At 35.0% G+C, this 7,162-nt stretch overlaps 1 long non-coding RNA gene across 1 annotated transcript; it reads left to right on the top strand.

The window, feature by feature from the left end:
• Window positions 1–172: 172 nt before the first annotated feature.
• On the top strand, window positions 173–5,111 carry LOC309389295. Its single transcript, XR_014174925.1, has 2 exons — window positions 173–307; window positions 2,242–5,111. It is a non-coding gene; the product is annotated as an uncharacterized lncRNA (long non-coding RNA).
• The last annotated feature ends 2,051 nt before the right edge of the window (window positions 5,112–7,162 follow it).

Consider the following 7,162-nt stretch of genomic DNA (forward strand, 5'->3'; position numbering starts at 1 on the left):
CGGCCGACACAGTGCAAATAAATGCTACAAACCTGCCCGCTTCGGGCCCTCCCTCCTGCAGCTATTGGTTACGCAGAGTCACGTGGGCGCCCGTCTGTTTCGCAAGGTGTCGCTGCGCGCGCGTGGCGCCCGGGGGTGGCGAGGAGCGGAGTTGGTAAGGCGGCTGGGGGTAGTTTTGCAAAGGAGACAATGGGGCAAACGCGGGAATGTGCGTTCTTTTCTAGACACATCCACGTGAGAAAAGAGGGTGGGGGAAACACCCCGGTGGAATTCACTGAGGCCTATTTCCCGGCACGCATATCGTCAGGTATGTTAAAGAGGTTAAAAAAAAAGAATATGATCAAAGCTGCAGAAAAAGAATAAAAAGTCAACTTCAGCGTACTTATTCCCAAGGAAGTTTAACAGTGGAATGTGCTGTCCAATGTACAGAGACGGAAATATTATTCCTGGAAGAATCGAGCCACGTAAAATATATTAATATAAACGCGCGCGCACACACACATCAGCAATCTCTTCTTTCTTGAACATCACAAAAAGAAATGATTTATTTGTGCGTTTTAATGTAACCTTCTGAAAAGGCCAGGATGTTCGGCAGGCTGTCTAATTCATTCCCACAATGAGAATCTTTCTGTGAGATAAGATATATCCCAAAGAGTGATAATGGAGTAGTTATTTTTATATCTGGCTGAGATTCCCAAGAGACTATTTGCATTCATAAATATAAGAAATTTAACAAGCAGAAGACCAAAAGAAGGTTAATGGCAAACTATATTGAACCAGTGGGGATAATATTTTATATATATATAGGAATTGTTAATAGCTGTAGCACAATCTGTTGGTTTTGGCTTGGATTCTAAGTTTTGAACCCATCAGAATACATGAATCAAAAACAGATGGTCCCTCCAATGTCAGTTGGTTTTCTCATGCCTCAATACACAACCCCATACCAATGCTTTGGGAGACATTCAACTGTGAGAAATTTTGAGAAATCTAACCTAGCAACAGCCATTGCTACACCCCTCCACATTGTTGGATTTACCATCCGGTCTGATAAAGTCTATTAAATATAGAAAGTCTCCTGATTTTTGTAAGAATTTAATTTAACATTCCAATTTTGAGGCTGCCCAACTCTGAAACAAACTCTGGTTTGTTTACAATACATACAATTAAAAATAGTACATACTCCACTGAATTGAGCTCCTGGTCTTTCCCAATTAAAATCCTCTCCAATTTATTCTAAATTTTCTTCATATGTGTGTGGGGTGGTGTCATTTTGTTCCCATTATTGTTAAGAAATAGGGTTTCAGAAAACATTTCTGAACTGCAAGAGCATCAAGAGCTCTGTCCACTAATTAGATCTTTTTTCTGCTCATCCCTGATTTACAAGAACAACACTTAGATACAATAACCAATAACAAGAGGTATGAAAGCAACAGATTGAGGTTTGCCATAATGAACTACAGTCTTTATTTAAGGAGAAATTTATTGTTTCCTTATATGTACAAGTAGAACCAATTTTATAATCCCTACCTTGGAAATATGGCAGACCTAGTTTAGCGACTTGCCATATCTAAATTCATATAAACCCATCATCAGCCACCTTATATTTGTTTATTTTTTTTACATGAAGTGTTCTATAATCCAGATATTGTGATTTATAATCCATGGTTTCTGGTTCAACATATTGAGTCCAGTCATACTGTTCATTAAACCATGGAAAAATAAACCATGTCATAGCACAATATATATTACCAAGCCAAAATCTCTCATTATAATCTTATCACAAAGGTTTATTGTGAAGACAAAATGGGACCATGTATGACCAAATATGCATGACCATGCATGAGCAATTTAAAGCTAAATAGAAGATGTAAATACATAATTGAAATGTAACTATAAACTGTTCTCATATTGGAATAGCCATTTAAGAAACTTTTGTTGGGATAATCATATGGCATATTGTTAATATAAAATTATATATCTAAGTCATTTTTTTTTTTATAACACAGTTTTATGCTCGACTTCAAATCCTTATAAGGATCCTTTCTGTAGTGTTCCTTGTCTGTTATATATTATTGATCATTAATTTAATTAATGTTGTGAGAAATTAAACAATATACTAAGTATATACCCAGGAGCTTTCTTGCACTGGATATATTCTTTAAAATGTATATAATAAAAGCTTATAAATCTATTTTTTTATCCTTTTCTCCACATTCCCCCTTCCTATTGGAACATAAGAATACCTGGAATGATTACTACATTGTGGTTTCGGATCTTAAAGAGGAAAGTTCCAACAGCAGTCAAAACAAAAGTTTCGGCATGACTTTGGCATGTGAAGCCATTCACTGATTGAAGAGTAAGATAACTCCAGAGTTAGTCATCCAGACCTGGATTTTCCCAGAACTTCAAAGACTCGACCAGAAGCCGTATATAAAAGGGCAATATACTAACACAATCAAGACTAATCAAACTTATCTGGTTACCGGATAGCAATCAAAATTAGTTTGGTTAGTATAGCACTTGATAGATATTCACAAATGTTATAAGAGTTTTGCAGAATAAATTTAGGATTTCTACATTATAGTCTATAAATATGAATCCATCATACTCATCAGCTAAAGTCTTAATTTGAGTTACTCAAATGAACTGCTTTTTTAAAAAAAAAATCTGGAACAATTTGTATATTTAATACAAAAATTTCCCAATGCCTCATTTTTAGAAAGGGAAAAATCATAGGCATCCTCAGTGGGGCTGAAAATAGACAAGTGAAGTGATATATGTCATGACATAGGGACACAATTGACACCAGTGATATGATGCAACTTACACAAATGTAAAAATGTCATTTGTGTGATGACATGAGATCACAATGGCTTCTTCTGTTGAGCATCTGTACTACAACAAGAAGCATTCCGGGAAAGATGCTTTTTTACCTGATTAGTGCCACCCCCTTCCCATGAAAGGAACCAGATAGGCTTTCCTTTATAGGAAATACTAATTGTGCTACAGAATAAGAAAAAAATGTGGTTATACAAGTTAATGCCCATCTTGGAGGTTCAAGGCATTGTGAACTATACAGTTGTATAAATACATCACTGTAAACGTTTGCAAAAATTGCAAAATCATGTAACTCTTAGTTGGTTAGGAGTAATAAGATGATCAAGTGCTTGTTATGTTGATATTAGGAGTGCTTTGTGTTAAACTATAAAGGAAAAAGTCAGGTATCTTAAGAAACATGAAGTGATATATCAAATTCTGTTAAAATTCAAGACATAAAGCCCAATCGTAACAATAGTCCTGAGGATTTCAAGACACTTCAAGAATCTCTCTATGGAGAAAGCAAAGGGTGTTTATATTCACAAAGCAGAATATAAATTCAAATGCGTTTTGATTTAAAAGAAACAAATGAAAGCTAGTTTATTAATGTTCACATAGAAAGTATGTAATATTTTATTTTTATTGCAGAATCCATTTACTGAATTTGCAATGCTATTTAAACTAATGGGTAAAATTATATTGGCATCATTGAGATGCCAATGGCTAATAAATGCCAATGGTTAATAAACCATAATATGGTTAATAAATGAGGTTCATTTGGACACAGAGATTAAATATGTATAAGCTACCATGTCCTCCATGGAAGAATTCAGCTACTACCGGTATTATGCTTGCAGAATTGCCAAGCTATCTATCATAATGTTGTGGATGAAAATGGCAAGTTTCTGTATTTTCAATTGGGTTCTCTTTCATTTGACTAAAATAAAGAAATAGTTTTTAAGGAATAGCAATGACTATTGAAGAATAGAGTGTCCATCTCCAGCACAATGAATTTAAAGTTAAGTTATACAGCAGTCTTCATCTAGATGTGCTGGAATTAAATTACTACAGTTTGGAAAGAGAAGGGCTTTCTGTTTGAGAAATGCTGACATCAGCAGTGGAATTCACTTAACTTCCCTACCGGTTCACGAATGTGAGCACACGCATACCACCTTTTGTGTATGTGCAGTGCTCGCGCATTACGTCAGGGCAGGTGGGCAGAGCCTCCCGCAGCTGTCGCTACTGGTTCACCCGAACCGGAGAGAACTGGCTGAATACCATCTCTGGCTGACATATATCATCAGCAGACTTTTGACTATTATGTTTTGCTTGTGAGAGTCACAGGAACAATTGGTTGAATCTTCTTTGAAACTTTGGTCTGATATGCATTTTAGTACATGCACGTTGTTTTAATACTTTCTACATACATTATGCTGGAATCACTGGATCAACCTCTCCGCTCCAACACACTAAATTATTTCTATAATATATCAAAACTTTGCTGTGCAACCAAATGTCTAACCTACGCCTAATTCTTATGTTTGATAAATGCCTGTCCTTCAAGAAGCAGCTATATTATGATGGGCTCCTAAACCTTCACCACAGTTCTTTAATTATTTTCTTTGATGTGGCTTCAAAACATTCCGAGTTGTATTCTATAGTTGTCTTTTGAATTTGATCTTTTGCAGGAGGCCATTAGATTTTTTTAAAAAATCCAAATAGGAAATGTAAAGCAGAAGGACATAAGGTGAAAAAGAAAGATTTTCTTTTTCTTTAGATTTTCTTAATCTTTAGATCATCCCCCAGGCGATTTTGTTTCTACTGATAATACATACAGACCCTCCATTATGGGAAATTGCATACTTTCACTATAAAGAAAATAGACTCTTCAGAACTTACTTCAAACTCACACAAGATTGAGGAATGTCAGACAATAAGGAATATATCATCTTATTCACCAATCCTTGGTTCTTATCAAGCAATTTGCCAAGAAGGGTGTAATGCAAGCTATGAAGAACTTTTTATTGAACTCCTAATATATCCTGTCTTGTATTGGCCTCCTCTCCCTCCATTTTTAATGACTTCCCCTAGTCTTAAAGCAGGCTACTCTATGTTTTCAATTAGTTTTGTGCATATAATGCATTGTTTATATCATGACTAGTTAATAAATGATCAGTTGTGCAGTTATGTCAATGTATTAGCTTCTCCACTGTGTGTTAAACAGCTATGCCTCTCTGGACAATAAAAATGTCCATTGCCTTGGTTTCAAAACATTAAAAAAATTGACAGCAGAGGTTTCTTTTTCTTATTGTATGGTATTCAATTTTTGTATCTAAGTTACATTATTGTTCAGAAAGCAGCCAACAGGAACAGATCTCAAATAAGCCAGTTCTAATAGAAGAAAATGATTTACTTTGGAGTATTTTTAATGAAAAACAGGTTTAACTATGCAAATATATGTACACACATGCTGGGTCTTCCCAGTTCACAGATTAAATCATTAAATAGACTTGCAGCTCGCAATACCCTATATAATATTCCATATATATATTGGAATACCATATATTCCTCCTTATATAGTATAGTATTGTCATTCTTGAGTAGCTGCTGCCCCTCCCCATCATTGGAACAAGACCCAATCCTAGTCCATGTTCTGACTACTTTTTTCCACGTCCCACAGTCCTTTTTTCCTGCCTAATAGTTCAAGCATTACAAGGAACTAGATATATTGCGCTTACCTTTTTGTTTTTCATAATGTTTCCTACCTAATAATATTCTGAACGCAATAAGAAATTCAGAGTGTTTAATTCCAACAATGCCTGAAGTACAGATAATGGCTGTGTTCATATAATATGCTAGCCCATGGCTAATTTACCGCTGTTTTCCCAATAAACTCAGTTTTCACATTTTGCACAAATGTTGAACCACTACTCAAAACCCACCTGTTCCACCTAGCCGGCCTGGCCTAATTCCAGCTTTCCCACCTCAGTTTGTATTTTTAAATTTTATGATTTGGTTTTAAGGTTTAAGTTTTTAATTTTTATAAATTTGTACAGGGGATATTTAATTCAATTTTAGTTATGTATATTTCGAGTGTATGGTTTTTAAATTTGTACCTGTACACCGCTCCGAGTCCCTTCGGGGAGAGGGGGCGGTCTAGAAGTTTAATAAATTATTATTATTACCTAGTCACATTGACTGGATTCACACAGGTATTTGAGGATTAAATTACAAGTCACATTTTAATTTACTGTGTTCAAAGCCTGCGAAGGTCCAGAAAGAAAGAATATAGACCATAGTGTTTTCTTAAAAGTTTTTTTCAATTCTTTCTTAATGGAAAACCCAATTGAACATAAAACTTGGGGTAAGAGAATTTATACTAAAGGTAGACACATTTTTAAAAAAAATTAAAACAAATTTGCCTGTCATAAATTAAATCTAGAAAAAGCTTCAATTTTTCCATGAATAAAAGTAATATCAAATGGCATCTAGACATGTATATATCAGTGAGAAATTATACAGTACAGTTGTTAGCATAACCTTGCGAAATCATTCTCAAAATAACCTAGCCCAGACAGAGACTGTTTGCTGGAGCTTATCTGATAAATGAAGAAAAAGGATGAGAGGATAATAGTTTAGTGGAGGTGTTTCCTCAGCTTCCTGTTTGTAAAAAAATGTCAAGGTTTCTCTGATTTTCTGGTTGCATTATGTTAAAAATAAACACAGCTTTGTTATCTCCTTTGTGTTTAAAAGTATTTATTGCTGCCCATTTTTGGAGGCACAGCTGAAGTTCCTTTTGTCTGAGTCACAACGGAAATTGCTGCTGGCCACATCCAATATATTGTTATAGGTGCATTTTTTACTCCACATGGTCACTGAACTGTAGGGATGATGAAAAAATATAGTAGCAAGTAATTTTATCAAAAATTTAGAAATAATTATGTGAAAAAGTGGAGACTGATGAGATTAACTGAGATAAACTGTCAACTTTTTTTCATAAGCAGAAAAACAGAATAACAAGAATTGGATTGGACTTTGGGGTCTTCTAGTCCAACTTCTTTGTTCAAGCAGGAAACCCTATACCATTTCAGATAAATGGTTGTCTAATCTCTTCTTTAAAACCTCCAGTGTTGGAGCACCCACAATATGGAGGCAAACTATTCCTCAGATTAATTGTTTTAATTATCAGGAAATTTCTCCTTACTTCTACTTGCTTCTCTTCTTGATTAGTTTCCATCCATTGCTTTCTTGTCCTGCCTTCAAGTGCTTTTTAGAATAGGTTGATATCCTCTTCTTTATTGTACCCCCTTAGATATTGGAACACTGCTATCATGTCACCCCT

This window comes from Natrix helvetica (assembly GCF_964273705.1).
Source record: "Natrix helvetica genome assembly, chromosome: 3".
NCBI lineage: Eukaryota > Metazoa > Chordata > Lepidosauria > Squamata > Natricidae > Natrix > Natrix helvetica.